The following is a 27433-nucleotide window of genomic DNA, read 5'->3' as shown; positions in this document are numbered from 1 at the left end:
CCGTAATAAAATCCTCAAATCCCTTGCTGGCAGTACCTGGGGAAAAGATAAAGGAACGCTCTTGACCACATACAAAGCAATTAGCCAGCCGATTACGTGCTACGCGTCACCCATATGGTCGCCAAGCCTAAAAACCACCCACTGGAAGAAACTACAGGCCTGCCAAAATACTGCTCTCAGAATCGCCACGGGCTGTCTTCTTATGTCCCCAGAACACCATCTGCATAATGAGGCGAGAATACTCCCCATCAGGGAGAGAAATGAGATGCTGACCAAACAGTTTCTGTTGAATACCCAGAAACCTGGGCATCCCAACAGACATCTGATTGACGAACCAGCACCGCCTAGGGGACTAAGGAGTCATCTCCGTAAGCATTTTGAGGAAATACGGCACCTGAGAACCCAGCCGAATGAAGCGGAAAAACACAAGCAGGTCCTTGGTGAACTCCATAGACAGGCGTCGGACCTTTATGTCGGGAATTGCCCGGTGAATCCAGTACTTGAAGAAAAATATCCAGAACTCGCAGAAGAGGAACGCATACTCCCCAGGGAAACGCGTGTCACTCTTGCTCAACTTCGTTCTGGATACTGTAACAGGTTAAACTCTTACCTATCCAGAATCAACCCCGACATACAAAATGTATGCCCTGCTTGCAATGTGTCCCCACATGACACCAACCATCTCTTTAATTGTAATGTGGAACCAACGCCTCTAAAACCCCTTTCCTTATGGTCCACCCCTGTTGAAACGGCAAGTTTCCTTGGACTCCCGTTAGAGGATATTGATGACAATTTGTGATCGGTCGCGGCTGTTAGGTGGGGCGAGCATTGCTACAACAACAACAACAACAGTAGAAAATACAGTAACGCGCCGGACGCCGCCGCTGCCGCGCCGATATTTTTGACATTCGACGGTGGCGTGCGAAAAACAACTAAAATCGGCGGCGTATATCTCTACTACCCATATCAAGACAGTGTTTTATTCACCGCAGGGAAACGCCGCTGAAAGAGTGAATCGGTCAGTACTACAGATCGTAAGATCATTTATCGATGAAAACCAAAAGAACTGGAACCGACACATTAGCGATGCGGCGTTTGCTCTGCGAAGTGCCGTCCACTCCGCAATCAACATGTCACCCTATCAGACCACTTTCGGTATGCCAATGATATTGCATGCAGCATCATATGAGCTATGCCGGAAGTTGGGCTCCCTGAAGGATGTTGATTGCGAAGTGGAGACAAACGGCGATAGGTTGCAATTGATTAGAGAAAAAATTAAGAAAGAGCTGAAGTTAGGACACGAGCGTAGTAGAAATTGTATGATACAAGAGGTAGAGATATTAAGTTTCAAATTGGACAAGTGGTATACCGCCGAAATTTTAAGCAGAGCTCTCAGATGGATTATTATAATGCCAAGCTTGCCCCCAAGCAAGTCAAATGCATAGTACTAAAGGCAATTGGAAATTCGATGTATGAGCTAGGTAATTCAAGTGGGAAAAAGATCGGGGTATACCATACTAAAGACATTTTTGCGAAGTAGAGTAGTGAATATATATTAAATGTTAAGTGTTGTTGTGTCTGAGTAACGTTTGACTAACATTTGTTTATTTATACCTATTTATTAGCATGCCTGACGATGTAATTAATTATGGACTTACCTAGCAACCTTGTTCCTTATTAATTTAGTATTTTTTTTGTAAACCCAGTGATTTTATGTTATATTGATACACCTACCTGACCATATAGTGATTATTATACATATATTATATATTATTAGTTATATATTTTTATATATTATTATATATTGTTATATATTATTAAGTTTTGATTATTTACATATTTACACATAGCCCACTGTGATATTTTTGTTTCTTTATCTGACCTTAACCCTATCTGTGATATTTACCCTAACAAATCTTGACTACTAAGTTTTTTTTAACACTGTGGTATTTTAGTAATTAAATGCTTAGGACCAAAAGTGGATCTGTGATATAGTAGTATGTATATAGTATATACTTGCATTATTTAGACGTTTTTATTTGCCCGGCATTTAACTTCTAGAGAAGACAAAACGGAAACGCTGCGCATGAAACTTTTTTTACGCACACGCTCCATGGAGCAGGCCCCATCGGCGGATGCGAGCCTGTTACGCCAGCCTTAAGGGCAAAAACATCACCAGCAACAAAACCATATGAATTCTATACAAAATTATCTTAATCCCGGTATCTAGACGAATTGTGCAACATTAGTGGAAGGATGCTGCTACGCGCATGCGTGGGTGTGTACATGTGATGAAATGAAAGCGCATGTGTGGGCGTGTGCGCGTGAATAAAACGTTGTAGAAAATGGGTCACTTAATTTGGGTACGTTCCCGAAAGATATTAAAAGATATAGATAGATACGGCAACCATTAGGGTGTGTCTACTTGCGTACATCTAGTTATTTTTCTCGTTAACTTCTTTTTCATCAAATATATTTTTATTGTCTTATGTGGTGGGTTTGGTCAAAGGCTGAGGTATGCTCAGTCAAATCAGATTCGGTTCGAGGCCCCACTTACACCACCTAAATAAATACACAGTAAATTAGTGTTTTGATTTCGAACACACACACACGTGCGGCTCTCAGGCTAGAATATCCACAACCTTGAATTCAGTATAGAGATAGATGTTTCCTAGGTAATGTCGCTGAGAATATTACGATCCAAGGACAGCGGCTCTCCGCAGATAGAGATAGAGTACTAGCTAACGGTGGCTCAGATGATGATGACGGCGATGAATGACGGTGGCTCTCGCCAAGGGGTGATACCGGCGGTAGTGATGATCACGCCCGAAGAGAGAGTATTGAATGACGGTGGTTCTCACCAAAGAGCTATGACGACGGTGGTGGCTAGCCTCCGGGATGGAATGTCCAAAGATCGGGATGGCGATGATGGTTGTACCTAAGGCGAAGTATCTTTATTAGTGAGAGTCTACTGGCTAAATTCAACAACCACCAAATATGGTTCGGGTGTTCGGTAAGGGTAGTAGGGGAATTTGTCCCGCCACAGGCGCCAGGACGTGTTCCCCTCTTAGCTGCGCCGAATATCCGTGCATTACCCTTCCTCTGGGTAATAGCGGGTGAGTCCCGTCTTACTCAGAAGAGATGATGACCAAAATGTTAGAGCTACCAAATAGGCCGGGGGGAAGTATCATCGGCAGATCCGACCTTGTAACTTTACCCCCCCGTCGACCCAAAGGGAATCCCCAGAATGTATGTATTTATATTGGCTCGGGCAGCCTGCCAGGGTAGTGGGGGAATCCGCCCCGCCACAGCCGTTGGGACGGGTTTCCTTCATACCCGAGAAGACTGCTCGTGCATTACCTTCCATCTGAGTAATAAGGGGTGTAAATCCCATCTTACTCACAGGAAATGGAGGTAACTGGAAGGGCGTCCGATAGGCAGGGGGGCCTACCATCGGTGGAACCGACTTTGTAACGCTCCCCCCTCACCCAAAGGGCGAAGTGTGCCTGGTGTGATTTGAAAAATCATATTATTCATAAGTGTCTATGAACACACTGGGAATTATACTCGCATTGCGCGCGCTCAGTGTGACAGGAATGATAATTCTCAAGCATTGTGCGTTCACCATCGCTGGCTTGCCTTGTGATTGCGCGATGGTTGTTGGGCCGGTATGTATGTATATGTATGGCGGTATGTGTGCATGGTTATCAGCATGCATTGTGTTTGCGCGGTAGGCCAGTAATATGCAGTAGGTACATATAATATTAGGGTGGGCGGTAACTGGGGAATAGATATTGTGACGTAGTATTTGCTACGTTACAGTCCCCTCCAACTTAGGCGGATGAAAGTTTGTGGCATTCTAAGGTTTTGACCCGGAGGCCTGCACTACCATGGGCAGAGTCCAGGTATATTTTACCATCGGTTGAATCTCGGCCAACATGTGTGTATATGTGTTGTTTGAGGTTTTGTTTTTTTACAACAATAATATGTACATTTCATTTGCGTTTAAATTTACATTGCAAGTACGAAATTCACTTTAAATTTACATTTCAAGATTAAAGTATATACAAATGTACATTTTTAAATTACATTTGAAATTTACATTTCAAAATTAAGGTATGAACATTTCATGTATAGAAAAGTTATCAAACTAGGTCGGATCTTGCTTCTCCTCAGCCAGCGAATCGTACCATCGTGGAGTGTCCTTTCAGCTTGATTATGGCGTGATCTTCGTCCGGCCTACGCGCCGTGATCCACCCTTTGCGTTTTAGCCATGGTCCGGCGAAGAAGTATGGGCGCGGTTTCCATTAGTAGTATCGTGTGGCTTTCGGGTTGGTGCATACGGTATAGTGTCACCAGTGGTTGGTTTGTCGCATACGATGGCGGTTAGATGGCCGGCTATTAATGGCGGGTCCCAGAATGTCTTGACGTTCAGTATTCGTGGCATATTTGTCGGCCACTGTACTGCGTCGAATGGAGGCGGTTCTTCGGTTATGGCATCTTTTGTTCGTGCTTTTCTCGGCCCGACGAAGTTGCGGTTAAAATATATTTCGGCGGTTGATGTGTGTGTTGATTTGTGTTGGGCCGTATTTATGGCGACAGCTATTTCTGGTAGTTCACGGTGCCAGTTCAGATGGTCTTGTTTCTTACGTTGTGCCACCCTTGTTTTGATAACGCGATTAACGCGTTCGGTAGGATTTTTGTGGGGGGCATGCGCTACGGTAAATCGGTGGGTGATGTTATGATCCCTCAGGATCGTTGCCGGTGCGTTAGTGACGAGTTGCTTACCATTATCGCTTAGGAGGATGGCCGGGTAATAACGTTGTTTTCGCGGTGTGTTGAGTTTGTTTTCTGCGGCAGTGTTTGGCCCCTGTAGTTCTGTGGATGCTTTTTGATGTGTTTCTATGAGCTATAGGTGTTATCTTTTTAGATCTTCGTTAAGGTGTTCCCTTCCCTTATGTAAAGCAGGGTAGCGGGTTCTTCTGCCTTCGTTAAACCGGCTAATGTAAGTGGTTTTCCATCCATCGAGGCGGTAACGTTGCGCTTTGCCAAAAAGTCCATACCCAGGATGACATTCTCGGTCAAATTAGGGATAACATACGTCAACGTACTGTTGGCTTGACCATTGTATTTGATCTTGACCGCGTAGGAGTGGGTGCTCGCAATGCATGATTGGTCGGCGAGTTGCACGTTGCAGTCGTTCCAGATGCCTTCTTACGGCTTCATTGATGTATGTCCTGGTAGTCCCAGTGTATGTAAAAATGTCCGTCGTTCCCCTTCCATTTTGCTACGGCTGATGATAGTGCGGGTGTTATCGAATTATTTCGGTTCATTCCATAGTACGCACAATCCCTGGATAGCGTTCCGTCTCGGCCGCATCCAGAACAAAAAAGTCGTCTTTTGTCGCTCCCCCAGCCCCTCGATTTGAACTGTGCTTAAATTATGTGCTAGCAGTCGGCTCTGTTTGGCTTCTTCGCGTCGCAGCATTTCGAACTCGTCGGTGAGCTCCACAAGCAGCTCTATCGTGCTCACAGGGTCGGGTGTTGGCGGATCATCATCTGGAGGGCTAGGATATAGTTCTTGGTCTTTTCCCTGCACGCTTGTTATCGTTGGCGGATAGCGTCCTCTAACTGGCTAATGTATCGCTTCGGCAAAAACAATTTTCTGCTTTCGTAGCGGAAGTCAGCCCATGTGTGTAGATGTTGTTTCCGCATGCGAAACCATTGAAAAATTATCTTATTCATAAGTGTCTATGAACACACTGGGAATTATACTCGCATTGCGCGCGCTCAGTATGACAGGAATGAAAATTCTCAAGCATTGTGCATTCACGATCGCTGGCTTACCTTGTGCTTGTGCGATGGTTGTTGGGCCGGTATGTATGTATACGTAAGTTAACACGTTGCGGAACCCAACATATTCCATTCCCACACTCTACCTGTACACGTGCCGCTGTATCACCTTAATTGCAGTCATACCATTTTCCAACCAAACACCCTAATTCAAGGCCAATGATATTTCACCATATACACCTGTGGGAAACCAAGTTCATGATTAGTACCACGTACTAATGGTTACGCAATAAGAATCATACCAACAGGGCCAGACAGTAGCGTCAGCAAATTATGTTTCACACGATTGTGAAATACTTGCACATGCCCTCAGTGCATGTCAACCGTGAGAAGCTAGGGCCTAAGCCAACGTACCAAATACTGCGCACCCCAAGGCAGCAGAACAACAAGTCTATAAAAGGAAGCAGCGCGCATCAAAGTGGCAGTTGCATCGTGGACTACAAACCCGCTTGTTCTATTTCAATAAACTACTGTAAATCTAACTTTTCTGTGTTTCATTGCAGGGCAAGTTGGCCCTTTAATTTTTTTATTGCTCAAGGACCTTCTCCTTTACTGGCGCCCGAGCAGGGACCAGTAGTGAACTGAATTGGAGTGAAGGATAATCAATTGAAAAAATTAGCTAAATTAAAGCTATATTTAGAAAGGAATTAAAAGCCAATAAGTGAAAGAAAAATATTAGCTTAATAAAGGCTATAAATTAGAGTGAACAATTAAATGCTAATCTTGGTTACGTGAGTAATATTTCTTATTGTTTCCATATTTCTTCTCTTTCGTCTTCTAGGATGGATTCACTCCAGGTTACAGTTAAAAATTTGGCAGGTGCCGTGAATGCACTTATGGACCAAATAAATGGTCTGGAGAGGCGTGTATCGTGCTTGGACACACTCCAAAGCAGAATCGCTTCAATAGAAGCTGCTACCCCGGAACGAGAAACGGTAGAAGCTCCAGTTCAACCCCGAGCTTCAGCAACTGAGGCGGAATTAAAGGATATCTCGAGGCTTCCGGACTCCGTAAAGAGTAACACATTTTTAATGGTAATCCAACGATGTTTGTGTCGTAGGTTCATGCTGTCGAAATCATCCTTAAGGATTTCGAGCCAGTGAAGAATAAGCCTATCTATCGGGCAATTTTACAACATGTTCGCCAAAAGATACGAGTGCCCGCCGATACTGCCCTCGTATCCTATAGTATTTTTGACACTGACTGGGCCGCCATGAAATAATGTCTATCACTCAATTATGCGGACAAACGTGACATCTGCACCTTGGAGTATCAGCTCCACCAACTCTCTCAAAATGACTCACGGCTCGATGACTTCTTCGGAGCCGTGAATCACCAATTTGCTCTAATAATTAATAAACTTAAAACTGAGAAATATTTTCCGGAGACATTATGGGTACTTATAGACACGTACAGGAACCGTGTGCTGGACGTGTTCATCCGCGGATTTAATGGGGATCTCTCGAAGATGCTCCTGGTTCAGCGTCCAAAGACTCTACCCGAGGCATATTCAAGGTGCCTCGAATTACAAAATACAAACTTAAGAAATTACACGGTGCATACTACGCGATTCAATAATCGCATCATCGCACCAATGAACACCATGCCAGAACGCATGCATGGCCTAGAATGCAACAAGGCACCTCCGCTACCACCTAGGACGACATATCGTCCCCAGGAGCGTCGATATCCCTTTGAAAAATGAGGTGGATACACTGTAACAAAACGAGATCCTCCAACAACCTCTCAGCCGCCCATCGAAAAAATGGACGAAGACCAATCTACCCAGTCCCGTAAGGTAAATTACATTAATAGACCAAATCCTTTTAAACGAGGTGCAAAGTCAGACAATCTTCCGCGGAAACAGCAAAAGCTGTTCAACATAGAAACAGAAAGAACCAACGACGAATTGAATAACTACCTAAAGAAGGCACAAGATGCACAGGAGGAGAATTTTTTATCCGACGGCCATCTAGCGTACCTTAAATACAGTACGTACTCCCTGACGGCCGCATTCTAGCTTTTCTCATCGACACCGGTGCCAATAAAAATTTCATCAGCCGAACGGTCGCAAAGCAAGGTAATCCGGTCGAATGCCCTTTCTCCGTAAAATCAGCTGGCGGAAATATTCTCGTAAAAGAAAAAATTTATTTAAAACTATTTAAAGACATAAGTAATGACACTGAGACAACCTTCTTTGTGCTCCCAGGATTGACGTCATTTGACGGGATCATAGGAGACGACACACTTACGGATATAGGTGCTATAGTTGATAGGAAATCGAACATCCTGCAAGTAAACAAATACAAAATTCCATTGAAAGCTCGCACATCTATGCAAGTGAATTATACGTTGTCTAAAGGTCTCCCCAATGAGAAAGATAGAAAATTGTGTAACCTATTGATAAATTTAGCGATCTTTTCTTACCCATAAACGGGTAGTAGACACTTGCATACGAGCTGAAATTAAGACAACAACCCCCGAACCCATTTATAGCAAAAGCTATCCCTATCCTTCTTGTATGAGGGAAGAGGTCGACCGACACGTGTACGAGTTGTTAGAAGAAGGAGTTATAGGACCATCCAAGAGCCCATATAACTCTCCTATTTGGGTGGTTCCTAAGAAACCTAAGCCCAATGGGGAGAAACAGTACCGAATGGTGATAGATTACAAACCTACCCTATTCCGGATATAAACTCCACCTTGTGTAGTCTTGGCAACTCTCGGTACTTCACAACCATTGATTTGACTTCTGGGTTCCATCAAATCCCTATGAAGGAATCCGACATACCAAAAACTGCTTTCTCAACGATGAACGGAAAGTATGAGTTTTTGAGATTACCTTTCGGCCTTAAAAACGGCCCGGCCATTTTTCAACGCATGATCGACGACGTATTGAAATAATATATCGGAAAAATTTGCTATGTTTACATAGACGATATCATTGTGTTTGGTAAAGAAGTTGATGATCATTTGAAGAATGTCGAAATGGTATTTTCTCAATTGCTACGATCCAATCTTGAAGTGAATTTAGAAAAAACAAATTTAATGCAGACTGAGGTTGAATTTTTAGGGTACATCATCACTCCCGAAGGAGTTCGTCCCGATCCAAAAAAGCCATGAACTCAATTTTGCCACCATGCAATTTGAAGGATCTAAAAAGTTTTTTGGGAATGACCTCCTACTATCGGAAGTTCATTAGGGACTATGCCAAAATAGCTAAGCCATTAACAAACCTAACGCGTGGGCAGAATGCACAAATAAAGGCCAGTGCATCGAGGAAGGCAGCAATACAAATTGACAGCGCTGCTTTTCAAGCTTTTACTGACTTGAAGCGTGTGCTGACCTCCGCCGATGTTCTGTCATTTCCTGATTCCGGCAAGCCGTTTAACCTAACAGCTGACGCATCGAACTACGCAATTGATGCAGTTCTATCACAGGAGGATATAGGTACGGATAAACCAATTGCATATATTTCTCGTTCCCTAAACCAGACTGAAGAAAACTACGCGACCAACGTAAAGGAGATGTTGGCTATTGTATGGGCATTAGACAATTTGAGATCGTATTTGTACGGTGCCAAAAAGATAAGGATATATACCGATCATCAACCTTTCAGCTTCTCCTTAAGCTGCCGCAATTATAATGCGAAATTAAAAAGGTGGAAAGCACGAATCGAGGAATATAATTGCGAAATAATTTATAAGCCAGGGAAGGCTTATGTGGTTGCCGATGCTCTTTCACATCTGAAGACCGAAGTAAACGCCTTAACGGATTCTATGGTGGCTCAACCGTCAGGAAGCGAAATTGGAAACAATAATGAGGATGCTGCATCGGAAGCAACGATGCACTCCGCTGAACAAGATAATTCCGATCTGGTACCGCATGTAGAGGTTTCCATAAACGTCTTTAGGAATCAGTTGATATTTAGGGTAGGTCAAGAATTTCGATACCATGAGCAACCGCATCACGGTTACCGGTTTTATTTCTTTACCAAACATCGATAGATCGAACCTCATTCCAATTCTTAAGGAATGCCTTAATCCTAATGTCATAAATGGCATACAAATCTTTGAGGAATTTATCCAACTGTTGCAAAACGTGTGTACGGATAATTTCCACAGGTATAAAATCAGGATAACTCAGCGCCTAGTGGAAGATGTAACTATCCCTGACAGAATTTTCAATATAATCTAGGAAGAGCATCGCAGAGTACACAGGAATCCGAAAGAAAATCGGGAACAGGTTTTAGAAAAATACTACTTCCCAGGTATGTCAAAACAAATTAGGGATTACGTTAAGCAGTGCGAAGTCTGGAAGCTTAACAAATATGACAGGCATCCGGCTAAGCCTCATTTCCAAACGACACCGATTCCCAGCCACCCATGTCAGATAATCCACATGGATATTTTTGAAATCGAAAAAAAAGTTCCTTAGTTGTATAGACAAATTTTCGAAATTTGCCAAACTGTTCCCTATCAAGAATTTATATCCCGAAAGAAACTTGCCGATGTTTTACATTATTTTTCCGTGCCAAAAACCTTGGTCATGGACAACGAGAGGGGATTCCTAACACCTCTCGTTCTCAATTACATTAGGTCTCTCGGGATTGAAATCTACCAAACGCCTACACAACGGTGCGAGACCAATGTCCAGGTGGAAAAGCTTCATTCAACCTTGATAGAAATGTATCGATGCTTGTCTCATGATCTTCCCAGAATGACCCCAAGGAGAGGGTGGCGATTTTTGTAGATAGATACAACAATACTATCCACTCTATAACATAAAGAAAACCGGTGGATGTATTCTTTAATAGAACGGCTAGAATAAACTATCAAGGCCTAAGAGACTTTGGGGACCAAACGAACGCAAATATTAAGGCTCTCTTATTCACGAACAAGAGAATAGAAATGCAAGGAAAAATATAACCCGCTCGCCCCCTCGGAACTTTAATAGTGGTGATGAATTATTCATCGCCGAGAAACAAATAAAAGGGAAACAAAAGGTACTCTATAAAAAAGAAACCGTTACCGAGAGCAGAAATGTGATCATTACCACGGATAGTGGAAAAAAATTCCACAAAGTGGACTTAAACAACGTATAAGATAACATTGGTCAAGAGGTTAATGAGAAGCTTAAGATCATTAGAATCCGGAGGTCCGGATGCGAGCGTTAACGCGCCTGCAGCCGTTGAAGTTATAGTGGTTCAATTCCTTTTTCCTTACTGGTGTGGGATAACTCATCCGTGCCATGAGTGGGTCGTTTGCAATTATAAACGCTTACGAATAAAAGGGATCAAAACGGAACTTCCATAGTCAAGTTAACACCTATATTCCAATGCAAATGAAAAAATATGCGTCACAAAATATAAATTGCAAAATAAATGCAAGTATAAGCGCGAAAAAGGCGGCAAACATGCGTAAAAAGAAACGCCAAAAAAAAAAATAAAAAATAAAAAAAAATAAAAAAAAAATAAAAAATATAATAAAAAAAAGGGGGATATCCCCTTCTCTCTCAAAAAAAGAAAAAGGAAAAATTCTCTTGCATGAAATTTACTAACAAATTAACAATTCTAAAATTTTCCATAACCAATAACACTAGTCGAATTAGAAACTTGCAACTAATATAACCAACTACTTCACTACTGGGTTCCCAACTAATGGAAATAGAAAAACCTTCTTAACATAATAGACTTCACCAGCTTTTACTAATTCACCTTCCACTATGCAACTCGAATTAGGATATGTTCCTAGAATATTCTTAAGAAATGTTTTGGTATGAATGAATGACTGTTTGAAATTTCATAGACTAGCTTAGCAAAATAGACACTAAGATGATACAATTTTTACTAACATTACTATAATTCATAGCATCTGCCTCTGCGCAACCGCGCACTCTTATGAGATATTTAAAATAGACACACCATTTGCTTCTATGCGAGATGGGTAGCTGGATCACCTGATGCCACCGGCTGGGATAAGGTCCTCAGCAACGAGAACTCCCTTAATTAAAATAATAACAGACAATACAAGGTAAACAACGCAATCTTCAAGAAAACTAACGAATTTTTGCAGAAGCTAAACACCATTGTGACGATCACAAATGACGTCGTTGAGCGGAGAACCAGGGAAAGGCTCGAACAGGATGTCCAAAACAAAATAACCATTCTGAAGGAAGATATAAACGAGCTGGCTCGTCAACAGCAATCTCTTAAGCAAGGAAGAAGTTAACCAGCTTTTTGGCGAAATCGACATCTTTCCATACAGTAATGCCATCGAAGCCATCGAGTATAGTAAACCCTCGATCTATACTACCAACACGCTATTGCTGTATGTTTTATCTCTGCCTAAAGTCACAGAAGAAAGATTCAACCATCTTATCACAGGAGCTAATATTCGGAGGGGCCATCGGATAGAATTGGCCTACAAAACTATCCTTATAAGCAAACGGGAGACGTACGGCATAAAAGGAGATTGTTTGCACCTATCCTCTGCATTGAAATTGTTACCGGAAGCCGGTTGTTTGGCGCGCCTCCTCAAGGGCGGAGAAACAAGTTGCCCTTACTTAACCAGCAACGCATCCACCATTGAAATAGTCAAAGAGGATACAATTTTCCTGGACAATTTCGTTGGGACAATAAGTTCAGTTAAAACCACTGCTAATCTTAACGGACCCTATATTCTCCAGATAGACAATGAGACGGTAGTGATCAACAACCAGACATATTCAGGCATTACCACCTCAGGAGTTCAGGTGCTCCCACCAATCCTAACTAGTGTAACGAACCACACCATGGCTTTGAACCCTGATCTGGTACATGGAATGGCAATAGACAACTTGAAAATATTGAAACTCCTTAAGTCTGAGACGAACTGGTTCATGCTATCCGAGGGATCAGGACTACTACTACTTATGATACTAATTTGGTTTATCTGGAGGAAACTCACAGCAAGGATCCACTTACCCGAAATAAAAATCGAGAACCGACTTAGTCGAAGGATCGAGAAACCCGCTTCGACATCTAATCTGCGGGACGCATATATTTAAAAGGGGAGGAGTTCACACGCTGCGGCAGCCAACATATTCCAATCCCACACTCTACCTGTACACGTGCCGCTGTATCACCATAATTGCAGTCACATCATTTTCCAACCAAACACCCTAATTCAAGGCCAATGATATTTCACCATATACACCTGTGGGAAACCAAGTTCATGATTAGTACCACGTACTAATGGTTACGCAATAAGAATCATACCAACAGGGCCAGAGAGTAGCGTCAGCAAATTATGTTTCACACGATTGCGAAATATTTGCACATACCCTCAGTGAATGTCAACCGTGAGAAGCTAGGGCCTAAGTCAGCGTACCAAGTACCGCGCGCCCCAAGGCAGCAGAGCACCAAGTCTATAAAAGGAAGCAGCGCGCATCAAAGTGGCAGTTGCATCGTTTACTACTAACCCGTTTGTTCTATTTCAATAAATTACTGTAAATCCAACTTTTCTGTGTTTCATTGCAGGGCAAGTTGGCCCTTTAATTTTTTATTGTTCAAGGACCTTCAGTCCTTTACTTCTATGTCGTTATGTGTGCATGGTTATCAGCATGCATTGTATTTGCACGGTAAGCCAGTAATATGCAGTAGGTACATATAATATTAGGATGGGTGCTAACTGGGGAACAGATATTGTGGCGTAGTATTTGCTACGTTACAGTCCTTATGGTATCAAATACCTAGTTTAAGAAACATATTGTAACGAATTTACTGCAAATCCTCTTATTTACAACCTTCTGCTAAGTTCGAATCACTAAACTGTTGAATAAATAACTCCAATATTTAATAATGCAAATGGCCTTTATTAAAGTAATTCACAATAAATAACTCTACTATTGCCCGACAGATTACGTGCTTAATCAAAACTGCTTGATAGTTTCAAAGAAATTAAACTCTCGCGCAACTACTGTCGCCTTTTTATACTGTCTGATTTCCTCGTTGCATACTTCAAGGCTTTTCCATTCCAGAACTTACTAGTTAGTTATCAGCTACAAAATCACCAGCCACAACTCTATTTATTGCTTCTCGTATGCGCGCGTGACTTGCACAAATTATTGTCCTCTCTTGTGAGCACCTCACTGCAAATCCTCTTATTTGCAACCTTCTGCTAAGTTCGAATCACTAAACTGTTGAATAAATAACTCCAATATTTAATAATGCAAAATGGCCTTTATTAAAGTACTTCACAAAAAATAACTCTACTATTGCCCGACAGATTGCTTGCTTAATCAAAACTGCTTGATAGCTTCAATGAAACTAAACTCTCGCGCCTCTACTGTCGCATTTTTATACTATATCCTACTGTCCACAACTCTGTTTATTGCTTCTAATATGCGCGCGAGTAATACGTGCACAAATTATTGCCCTCTCTTGTGAGCACCTCAGATAAGATATATGCATGTGTTTGTGCGTTGCTTCTCCTTGCGTGCACTTACATTTGTGTAGACATAATTATTGATTCGTTTATGTAGATACATAATGATTGATTTATGGATGTGCAAGCAAGTCACTGCTTAGCATCGCTTAGAGATGACAGTACCCCTTAGTGTTGCTAATATTCGTTACAATATGTTTTTTTTTTGTCTTGTATATCGGTTGTTAAAGCGATAGCTAACGTTGGATTTTTGATTAGCATATTTTTCTGGCGGCCACCGTGGTGTGATGGTAGCGTGCTCCGCCTATCACACCGTATGCCCTGGGTTCAACTCCCGGGCAAAGCAATATCAAAATTTTAGAAATAAGATTTTTCAATTAGAAGAAAATTTTTCTAAGCGGGGTCGCCCCTCGGCAGTGTCTGGCAAGCACTCCGATTGTATTTCTGCCATGAAAAGCTCTCAGTGAAAACTCATCTGCCTTGCAGATGCCGTTCGGAGTCGGCATAAAACATGTAGGTCCCGTCCGGCCAATTTGTAGGGAAAAATCAAGAGGAGCACGACGCAAATTGGAAGAGAAGCTCGGCCTTAGATCTCTTCGGAGGTTATCGCGCCTTACATTTATTTTTTATTTATATTTTTCTTTCGGCTATTTTTCAAATTTTTTCCTTATTTTTTGAAAAATTTATATCTTGGCATTTCTATATAAAGTAATTGTTAGAACTTAAGCTTTTATAGATTTCCTTTTTTTATTTCCTTGTAAAAGTACATGAGGAATCATACTTATAAGGCGATATGCTTAGCTTTAAAAATTATAAATAAAGATATGTTTATAACGAGTTGGATTTTTAAGAGTTGAACTTTTTTTGATCACTGCGATGGAGGGCCGAGTTTAGGAAATTTGGTGTGGGTGTTGCTCTGGGCTTAAGGGGGGATATGGGGGTGATGGCCTAATGGACTGGTAGACAGACACACATGAGTCAGGTTTGGGGGCGCCGTAAAATTAGAGAAGTCAGCTGGGCGCCCAAGGCTTCGCGTAGAATACGCGAAGAGGGTGGGTAGACTCCACCTGACTAGACAGGCCCAACCTTTCCCCCACCCCTTCTTCTTTTTTAGCACTTAGGCATGAACTCTACTTTTTTTGTTAGTGTAGTTGTTGGTAAGGCTGGTGCGCAAAACCCCACCCCGTCCGACGAGCTATCAGGGGCTTGAAACCATGCCACACGCCACCTCTGTCTTACCACGGAAAACCAGCTACATAACAACCTCTGGCCATTTGCTGAAATAATCCATAACCACAAGTACGTATTTGTTTCCGCGGTTCTTAGTAGGAAATGGACCTGCGACATCCACGGCGATCCTTTCAAATGGTGATCCTGAAATATATTGCTTCATCTGGCCATGACTTCGTGTTTTGGGCCCTCTCACTATGCTGTAGTTGGCAATCCACTTAGGGACCGACTTACGGCAACCACTCAATAGAATCTCTGCTTCTCGAGCGTTTTCGTGACTCCATGATGACCTCTACTTGGACCGTTATGTAGCTCACTGAGAACGTCAGGAATACTTTTCCTTGGAAAAACTATCAGTTTCCTCTTACACTGACCATCCTCACTCTTCCATATTTGATTAATGCAACCGGATATCAAATGTTAACTGTTCCACTGTGCCCAATATGACTTCGTAATAGGACTCTCTGCTGACATTTCCTCTCTATTTGCTCTTTCGGTTCGAGCCTTTATATAATGAGTGATAGATCTATTCCTCTCTGGTTTTCCAATTGACCGGCTGTAATATGCAACTACCTTCTCCGGTCCATCGACCGGTTGTGATAAAGCGCCTTCAATAGGATAAATATTGCTCTGGCATCGTATATGCAAACATTGGGGCAGTGCATAAACGTTCTCTCCGTGTTTGGAAAGCCACTTCTTGCTTCTTCTTCCATTCAAAAGCTTTATTTTTCTTTTAAGCTCGTGGAGGATATGAGCTACGCTGGCAAAGTTTGGTAAAAATCGGCGGTAATATGTGCACAGTCCAAGGAAACTTCTTAAATCATGCAGGTTCTGTGGTCTTGGCCAATCCTTTACAGCTTCTTTTCATTCGCAGTGCAGGTGGCCTTTTGTGTTACCTTGTGACCCAAATAACTTTCTTCCTGTTTAAACAGTGAACACTTTTTGGGACTTAGCTTCAGACCAGCGCCAGCTATTCTCTGCAAAACTTCCTACAAGTTCTTAAGATTTTCATCAAAGTTCATTCCCAATACGATCATGTCGTCCAGTTACACCAAGCATGATTTCCAATGTAGTCCTTTCAATACCTGATCCCTGAGTCTCTCAAAAGTAGATGGTGCATTACACAATCTAAAAGGCATTATTGACAACGACCATCTCCGACACTGAAGGCTGTTTTCTCCTTGTCTTCTTCCTTCACCTACACTTGCCAGAAGCCGCTATTCAAGTCTAGTGTGGAAAACCATTTCATACCAGTTAGCGAGTCCAGAATGTAATCATTTCTTGGCCATGGGTAGCTATCCTTTTCCATGACGTCGTTCAACTTTCAGTAGTCCACGCAAAACCTCATTTTGCCATTCTCTTTCTTCACAAGTACCACCGGTAAGCTCCATGGACTAGCTGATGGTTCGAAGACGCCGCTGTCGCTCATTTCCTATATGATTTGGTTCACAACTTCCCGCTTCGCCGGTGGAACACTCCAAGGAACTTGACGGATCGGCCTCATATCTCCAGTGTCAATTTGATGTTCCACAACGCTGTTATTTGTTTAGAAAACTTTTGGTGTCTGCAGACGTTTTTAGTATGAACTTTTCTTTGTCACTGTTGCTTACTTTTTGCAAAAAAGTGTTGATTTTGGCTGCAATTTCATTTCTTACTGAATTTTTGTCCCTCTCGTCCTCAAAGCTTTGTACGGCTTGTTCCAAATCCGCAACAATTTGGATTGGAATAAAATGTGTTTCTTGATATTGGCAATGCGAATTTTTGCCCAAGCGAGAATAGTCAACGTGACTCTTGCGGGTCTTCGATGCTTGTCTTGTTCACAAACCATTCTTCATTAAGTCTCATGCCACATTTGACCGTATTCTTAGATATCTGTGCCTGTAGTTTTCTCTTGTGTGTTTGTAGCGTGTTTGTCGAGAAATGCCTGTGGTTTTCTATAATGTTTTCGTAATCTGTTTGTTGGAGTCTGTTTTGTAACGTTTCCTGTATGTGCTTCACGGTAGTTGTGATGGTTTTTATGTTAATGTTGGATTCTTTTATTTCTAAATTCACAACTTTTAGAAGAAAGAACTGTTCCAATTTAGTTAGGTCTCGTCGAGTGGTGTCTACCTTGAAGCAATGTTGTATCGTTTTAGTTTTACCTTGCAGATGTGGTGGTGTGATGCCATATTCTTTGCACCATGGTAAGAATTTTAGTATTTCTTTTTGTTTGCCTAGTTTTTGGACGTTTTTCTTGTGCTGTTTGTTTATGTAGCACATCTCTTCATCGTATTTGTATTTTATATGTTGGTAAAATTGCTTCATGTTTCTAATTTGTAAAATATCTTGTTTTTCCCGGTTTTTTTGCTCACCGTACAATTTATAATTTTGTTAGTTGGCCCAAACTCTTTGTAAAATGTTTACTGGGTAGGAGTTGCTTCGGCCGATAGGTTAATAAAGAAAAAACTAAAAGTTTTCACTTTTTCTCTCTATGCATTTCGGCGCTTTCGCGTCATCATCAGGAAGGTCTACATTTATTTTAAAAAACAGAAATGTGAAAATACAAAATGAAATGTAAGAATACAACACAATCAATAGACATAAATTAGTCAGAACCCCTTTTTCAGAAAGCCAAAATTCAGAAGTCAAAACTCAGAAACAAAAATTCAGAAATCAATTTTCAGAAGTCAAAATTCGGATGTCAAAATTTAGAAGTCAAATTTCAGAAGTAAAATTTCAGAAGTCAAAATTCAGAAAGTAATCAGACAGAAAAAAAAAACATTAAATTTTGCGTAAAAGATAATATTTTTTTGCTGTCTGATTATTTTCTGAAGTTTGACTTCTGAAATTTTACTTCTGAATTTTTGTCAGCCTGGAATTTTTGTCAGCCTGGAACACAGCAATGTCGAAAATGCGTTATATTCAATCGAATTATGGAATATGTATAATATCACCAAATTGGGTGAAGTCCGTACAAATAATTCCATCGAAAGGTGGCACAACGTCATTCGAAGTGCGTTTGGGACACACCCTAACATATTTAATTGCATAAATAAAATAAAAAATAAACAGGCAATAATAGAAACAAAACTGCCGCAATTTTCAGCTGGAGGCGAGCCATATCGGAAACGCAAGAAAAAATATAAAGACTTTGTTTTTTTAATACTGTAAATTCAAAAGATCGCGGGTTCGAATCGAGCTCCAAGCCTAACAATAATATTTTATCATTATTATTGTTATGATACATTTTTTCTTAATTGAAACAACAAAAATTGTTAATACATCCCAGAGCCCGGGAAAAAAGTGTCAATAAATATGACACTATGGCATCATTGTCATGAAACAAGTCCAATTTTCACATCCATTCTGCAACAGATGCCGCAGTGCTGTGAATATCACTTGGCAAGAAACAGGGTAGAAGCAAATATTTTTAAAGATAAAGATCTTGCATGCGCGCACTTCAGTGGAAATCAGCGGAGCGTAACAAAATTCTAGTAGGTCACTTCCACCATAACACAAACTTTAACACAAAGTTTTAACTTAATTTAAGCACACAAAATACACTGATTATAGTTTTAGAGTGTAAAAATGTAAATTCTGAACAGATTAGCTGAATAAAAAGTGTACAACTAATTGTTAAATAACAAATAAAGACAGTGGTAGTTTAACAAATTCTGCTGTGGTAAATGGTGAATGTGACCTACCAGAATTTTGTGAAGCTTGCTTCACACTATTTTTCGTCCCTGCAACATCTTTATTCTTCGATCAATCTTTGGTAGAAGTAGAAATAATGAAGACAAACAAACAACCGCTGTGATAGCTGAATGGTTATAGCAGTGGCGCCTGAACGTTGCCGATGAAGGAATCTAGCAGTTCCCGTAATGGATCTATACAACGAACTTTGGCAGTTGTCTAAATTTTTGTCTTTCTTCTATTCTAATTTAAAATGTTTTCAATTAAGAAAAAATGTATCATAACAATAATAATGATAAAATAATTATTGTTAGGCCTTGAGCTCGATTCTATCCCGCGATCTTACAAATCAGTACGCAGATATAACAACAAAAATTGTAAATTCATTTGAAAAAGATAAACGCGGAAAAGATTAATTAATTACATGCCTGCATTGCACGCAATTCAAAATTTTAGATTGTACAACTACTTTTCCTTTATACATAATTCCTTCCAAATAAATACACGTTTTTGAATTTTGAGAAAAATTTAATGTGTTTTCTGTCGTCTGATTACTTTCTGAATTTTGACATCTGAATTTTGCCTTCTGATATTGGACTTCTGCAATTTGACTTCTGAAATTTGACTTCTGAAATTTGACTTCTAAGATTTGACTTCTGAGTTTTGACCTCTGAATTTTGTCTTTCTGAAAAAAGGGTTCTGACTAATGTTTTCTGAAAAAATGTGTTTCTGAATTTTTGCTTTCTGAATTTATGGGGGGCACCCCGCACAACAAAAAGGTTGCTATCATCGAGTAAGCCGGAGTCTGATTGTTATCTCCCTTTAGCTTATTAACACTTGTGTCTTTGCTTCTCAAGCCATTATTGCCATCCTCTTCCTGTATTACAACTTTTCAGGTACATGGCTTTCCAGTACTTATATTTCCCTCTCTCATCTGCTTTGCAGATTTTAAGGTTTGATTCCTGTCATTCCGGCTAATTCGCCTCCTGGTTCTTTGGATGGGGCGTTTACCCTCCCCCTTCGGCCTCTTAAAAGCAGGCTCGTCAGGTTCAGCCGATCGCTGCCTCTTGCCTCTAGGGACTTCTTCGATGCGGTTGCAAAATTGAGGGTTGTTCGCAGCAAAGTTTTCGTCTGTGAATTGTCTTCGATATTCTTCCACTGTCTCACGGGCACATGCCAAGCGATCGCTCTCATCGTTGGCTGGGTGAACCACTGGCCCCAAGCGCTGTATAATTCTTAGTGCAGCACAATATTTTGAGAGGTTTCTCTTAAGCTCCTTATTCCGTTGTTCCCGTTCTTCGATATTCTTCCACTGTCTCACGGGCACATGCCAAGCGATCGCTCTCATCGTTGGCTGGGTGAACCACTGGCCCCAAGCGCTGTATAATTCTTAGTGCAGCACAATATTTTGAGAGGTTTCTCTTAAGCTCCTTATTCCGTTGTTCCCGTTCTAACATTAATTCTTTGTCCGGCATTGTATGCCGCTCCTTTAGTGAGCACACTGACTGCGCACTATCATCGCTATCCGCGCCCGAGTCATCGCTGATAGCGATTCCCTCTTCCCCGGCTTGCGACGCCATCGCCTTTTCCTTCGCATCCTTACTTTCTCTTTAAGTTTTTGAGTTTATCTTGGTCGTACGACCACCTGCCCACAAGGCCCGGTATCGGGAAGGCTCCGCTCAAATACGGCCGAAGACATCCCCTGGCTGCAAATCGGCTAATATGCATGGTCCGCTTAATACCCTGGATTAGGGGTTGGCAGTTCTTGGTCAACGACATCCCACCGCCTTCCTATGAAGCAAAACGGAGTAGATTCAGGGCCTAAACCGCTCAGCCACATAGTCGGGCGCTATGGGTTCGGCTAAGCCCCCACACCAGCGACAAGGTGCTTGCTATATTGAAGGAATCAATAACAAAAACAATTGTATAAAGCAATATGAGCATGTCTCGCTAATTAAATACAGATGATAATGTTGATATAATAGTAACAGCGGAAGTACTTCTAATTAAAGCAAATCCTAAAAAAAACCAAAAAAATGTTACTAAACCTTCAAAAGTGCGCCTAAAAACATTCCACACAATTAGGATTAAATAACATACAGAATTAGTATGTACCTGGTGGTGAATAAAAGGAATAGCAACAAAAAGGCAATACTTAGAACTAATTGCAAAGCGAGCAGCGGGGCATTCATATGGCTGAGTGGTTAAAGGCATTTGCCTTTACACCAGTAGGAAGTATGCATGTTTGGAGATTCGAGTTCAATACTCAGCTCCCTGGAAGCTAGCTGATGAAGAAGTCAAATGCAGAAACATGTCCTAGTAACCATCGCCGTTTCTAAACATTGCAATTTTTCTCTAATATCAATAACGAAATTTTTAAACTTTTTCATTGCGAAAAAACGTCAGTAATGTTAGAAACGGATGTACCTTGTGAAATTTTTTAAGCATGGAAAGACGTGTGAAAAGGAAAACAAGAAAAATTAAGCGAGTTGCTTAGGTTTTTTTTTTTTTTGCATTTCAGTTGTTGCCCTTAAGCTTAAATGGTTGCATGTCTCATCTTTCCAGCCGAGTGTAACTGAAGAAGATATTGTGAGCTACATTTCGAAGTATGCTGGCATAAACAAGATTTATTTGAAATGCGACAAACTTGTGAGAAAAGGTACTGAGTTGCCTGACCTTAGGAAAATTACTTTCAAACTGGGCGTAACTGAATAATTTTATGATAATGTAGTTGATGAGAGTATCTGGCCTATCAATGTAGTTATACGACCATTCCAGTTTTTTCAAAGGAGTGGTTCAGCGCAGCAGGTTCCGTAATACAACAAGCATATGACAGGCCTCTTTGTATTTATTATGAAAATTCATCGGAGCTTAGAACTAAATCTAAGAAGCTTTATGAATTAGCTTCGGATTTGAACTATGATGCTCTAGTTTTTGTGGAAACATGGCATAATAGTGAATTTTATGACTCCGAATTTTTTGATCCTAACCTATACAATGTCTATCGCAAAGACCGCGACTAGATAAAAACTGGAGCCACTCGGGATGGTGGTATTTTAATCGCCGTTCAAAGGAAATATGGTTCGTCATTTATATCGCTGCTGAATGAAGACTCACTGTTGGATCAAGTATGTGTTTGCATATATGGCTCTTTGCCTCTTTTTGTATGTGCCTCATACATTCAGCCAGGAAGCTAAGATCATATGTACATGGCGCATGTAGATAATATAGTAGATTTAGTATCTAAGAGACATGAGAATAATGTTTGTATTTTAGGTGATTTCAAATTAGGGAATGTAGGCTGGGCAGCCGTGGATGATAGTTTAGTCTTGTATTCCGAATAACGTTAATAGGTTTTGTGAAACATATGTTGTTGATAACTTATTGAACGCGAATCTTGCCCAGGTAAACACCTTTATTAATAACTTGCCTAGGACGTTGGATCTAATTTTTATTATGACTTTTTCACTCTCCGAATGTCTTGATCCTCTCTTTTGCCCTGGCTTACATCATGTTCCACTTGTTTTGGAATTAGAATTTTATGAGTTTAAAAAATTCGATTAGATATGAACTCAGGAAACTATAATTTTAGAAACTGTGATTTTGATGCTAATCAACGCAAAATTAAGCATAATTGATTGGGATAGTATATTCTCTGGTGTTGGTGTCAGTGAGTGCTTTGATATTTTCAAAGGTAAAGTCAACCCAATTTATAGTAGTTTGATCCCTCAAATGCGGAAAAATTGCCATAAAATTCCATGGTATACGAAGGAGTTAAAAAAACTTAAGAATTTACGAAACAAATTCTTTAAAAAGTACAAATTGTCTAACTCGCCTGCTTTTAATGAAAAGTATGTATATTATTCAAAGCAATTTAAATCCCTAAGAAATCGGCTTCATAAAAAACATGTTGAGAAATTTGAATGCGACATTAAGTCGAATCCGAAATCTTTCTGGCGCTACGTTAGAGCTAAAAAGTGATGCTCTAGCATCCCATCTCATGTTTTTTATAATAAAACCTCTGCATACTCTCTTACTGATGCCGTTAATATTTTTGCAGATTTCTTCAGCTCAAACTTTGTGTCTGATACTGTTCTGCCTGATGTGGTTGAGCATACTGATGTTAATACTCAAATAAATTTTGGTGAACTTTCCATATCACTTGATTTTGTTATTCGGGGAATTTCGGTGTTAAAGTCCTCAAAACCATCTGATGTGGATGGACTGTGTTCATTTTTGCTAAAAAATACTGTTGCAATTACTTATCCGATTTTATTAATTTTCAATAAATCTCTAAAGCGGGGAGATTTTATTAATGCCTGGAAAGTAACTTCCATTACTCCTATTTTCAAGAGTGGCAATAAGAGCAATATTGCCAACTACCGCACAATATCAAAACTTTCCACAATATCGAAACTTTTCGAGATTATAATTAAGGAAAAGATATCGTTTGCGGTACAAAATATTATTTCACCCAACCAGCATGGTTTTATGTCCGGTAGGTCGACTGTGACTAATCTTGCTGTTTTTACTGAATATTGTCTCTCTGTCTTTAATAATAGAGCACAAGTAGATACCATCTACATTGATTTTTCTAAGGCTTTCGATAAAGTTAGCCATAAATTACTACTTTTAAAACTTCCTGATCTGGGATTTCACTCCAATATTCTATCATGGGTGAAGTCTTTCCTGGCGGATCGGAGTTGTACTGTTGTGGTCGATGGTGTCAGTTCTCGTTCTTTTACCGCGACCTCTGGTGTTCCTCAAGGAAGTGTCCTAGGACCTCTCCTATTCGTAATTTTTATTAATGACAAACGTCATTGCCTCATTTACTCGAATTTTTTGTTGTGCGCAGATGATTTGAAAATTTTTACATCAGTCACAAATCAGGCAGATTCCCTACGGCTGCAGTCGGATTTTGATAGAGTAATAGATTGGTGTAGTAGGAATTGCTTACATTTAAATATTAATAAGTGCTTTCACATCTCATTTTTAAAATCCCGTAATGGTATTAGCACCTCGTATCACATCGGTGTTTCTGTTTTGAAAACTGTTGATGAAAAATCAGATCTTAGAGTTGTCTTCGATGCTAAATTTCTCTTTCAGAGTCAACTTAACTGTGTTATTGCTAAGTCATATTCAATGCTTGCGTTCATTCGCAACTTTAGCTCGGACTTCCATGATCCATATACGTTAAAGCTACTATATACATCGCTTGTACGGTCTAAACTGGAATATGCTTCCTTCGTTTGGAGACCATACAACGCTTGTCATATACAGCGACTTGAAATGATCCAGAAAAAATTTTTGCTTTTCGTGCTCCGGTCATTACGTTTTCATAATCCTTTACCATCATACTACTCTAGATGTCTACTTATAAGACTGAAGCCCCTGGATAGTAGAAGATCTATTCTAGCGCTGATATTTATTTATGTTTTGATAGGGGGTACGATTGACTCACCGTTTCTTTTGGAGCGTATTCGCTTCAATATACCATCTAGAACACTTCGAAATCATGATATTTTTTCATTGGATAGAGCCAGAACGACATATGTCGCTAATTTGCCTATTGCTAGGGCATTGAAGGAATTCAATATTCTTGGTAATGCCAAGGAAATTGATTTTTCAGTAAATAAATCAAATCAGTAAATAATAAAAGCCTAGACCTAAACGTGTTGGGACAATAGTCTATTATGGAAAGGCCGCCTTACCAATTGCGCTTCTCCATAATAATATTTCGTATCATCTGTGCGACAGCCGTGCGTAGTGTTTCTTCGTTGCTGTCTCGCTCACGATTGAACGATGTAGAATAAAAACCCCGTCACATAAGCAGTTTTTCACATAGATGCGTTAAACGCAATGTTACGCATGATAAGTAGATTGCACGTATTTTATTGGAGAACGGTAAATTCAGCGACACCTGCACCATCTGACATGAAAGCAAAGCATAAGAAGAAGAATTCGACATTTTGATTTGGCCAAGGGTGCTTTCACATTTTGCATATGCAGTTTTTTCCACTTGTTAGCACAGTTAAAAATTGCAATTTAACAAATGAATAGGATGCAAAATGCGCTTGCAAATGTTTTTCTTGTATAGTGAGAATGTTTATAGCAGTGCTTCGCGGAATGTTGTATGTGAATGGATGTGGAATATGGCATTACCACAATACAAGATATTTGTATTTATGCAAATGCCAGAATAAGTCTAGCTTGGAATGCACAAGCAAATGAATTTCACTTTCGACCACACACAAATTACTCATAGCGACATAGTCATAGCGGCATAGATAAGTTATATTGAATCCAGCGGGCAGCCGTATCCGTTTACAGTTATTTAACCAATAAGCGTCACACTCACTAGCTCGCGTGTTGATCAGCATGCCTGACGGAGACGCCCCCACACGTATGGTAGGAAGCTGTCATAGCTCGCCAGATATCTCAATCGTGAGCGCAGAACTCGTAAACTTCGTCAACTGGCAGCCGATGGTAACATTGGTATCCGACCACCTGCCCATACTTATTTCGTTCGAGCGCACCGCCGACTTCATCGTCACCGAAAAACGCACTTTCATGAACTTCAAAAAAGGAAAGTGGGAAGAATATAAATCTGCAACAGACAGCAGCTGATGCCCGCCAAGGGGAGCGTGCCTTCCGTAAGGTCATTGAATCCGCCTCGGCACATTTCATTCCCGCCGGGAGAATTCCCGAAATCCGGCCCCACTTCCCGGTGGAGGCCGCGAGCTTAGCGAGGGAACGCGACCTTATAAGACAGCTTGATCCAGGCGACCCCCAAATAAGGGATATAAACCAACGCATCAGATTGCTTGTGGACGAACACAAGCGGGCGAAATGGGAAGAGCACCTAAGAGGTTGTAACCTCTCTACCGGTGTAGGTAAACTTTGGTCCACCGTAAAGTCCCTATCGAATCCGACTAAGCACAAAGACAAAGTTTCTATCGCCTTTGGCGATAAGGTGCTGTCGGATGCGAAAAAATGCGCGAGCGCTTTCTGCCGACAATATATAATGCATCCTACGGTCGACAAAGATAGACGGAGAGCCAATAGACACGCACATAAACACAAACTCGGCGCGTCACCAATTATCATCACCCCTAGAGAGGTTGAGGACGCCATTGGTCGCGCTAAACCATCCAAAGCAGTGGGCCCAGACGGCATAGCCATGCCGATGCTTAAAAACCTAGGGAAAGAGGGTTTCAAATATTTAGCGCATGTCTTCAACCTGTCTCTTTCCAACTTTTGTCATACCCGAGAAATGGAAAATGGCCAAGGTGGTCCCGCTACTAAAGCCTGGGAAACCAGCTAACGTAGGTGAGTCATATCGTCCGATATCTCTCCTATCGCCAGTGGCAAAGACGCTTGAAGCCATTTTGCTCCCTTATTTCCAAGCACATTTGCAGCTAGCCCCTCATCAGCATGGCTTCAGAAAACTCCATAGCACTACCTCCGCGCTAAATGTCATTAGCACCCAGATAAAGTGCGGTTTGAATCAATATCCCCACCATAGAACAGTACTCGTAGCGTTAGACCTATCAAAAGCTTTTGATACGGTCAACCATGGCTCGTTACTGCAAGACCTGGAAGGGTCTACCCTTCCCCATGTCTTAAAAGGTGGACCGCAAATTATCTGGGTGGTCGGCAGGCATCGGTGCAATTCAGAAACGAAACATCAAAACAAAGGAGAATTAAACAAGGGGTGCCACAGGGTGGTGTCCTATCCCCGCTTTTGTTTAATTTCTACATATCTAAGCTACCTTCACCACCGGAAGGAGTCACAATCGTTTCCTACGCCGATGACTGCACAATAATGGCCACAGGCCCAGGCCCAAAGATCGATGATCTATGCAATAAAATAAACGGCTATCTCCCTGATCTCTCCAGTTTTTTCGCCTCGCGAAACCTGGCATTGTCACCGACTAAATCTTCTGCGACCTTATTTACAACATGGACGCCCCAAATGTCGACCATATTGAACATCCACGTCGATGGCACTACGCTACCGACTGTCCTACATCCCAAAATCTTGGGTGTGACGTTTGATCAGGATCTACATTTTGGTGCGCACGCAACCGCAATTGTTCCAAGAATTCAGAGCCGTAATAAAATCCTCAAATCCCTTGCTGGCAGTACCTGGGGAAAAGATAAAGAAACGCTCTTGACCACATACAAAGCAATTAGCCAGCCGATTACGTGCTACGCGTCACCCATATGGTCGCCAAGCCTAAAAATCACCCA

Source organism: Eurosta solidaginis, chromosome X, assembly GCF_040869045.1.
Source record: "Eurosta solidaginis isolate ZX-2024a chromosome X, ASM4086904v1, whole genome shotgun sequence".
Taxonomy (NCBI): Eukaryota; Metazoa; Arthropoda; class Insecta; order Diptera; family Tephritidae; genus Eurosta; species Eurosta solidaginis.
Note: the sequence above shows the minus strand (reverse complement) of the source record.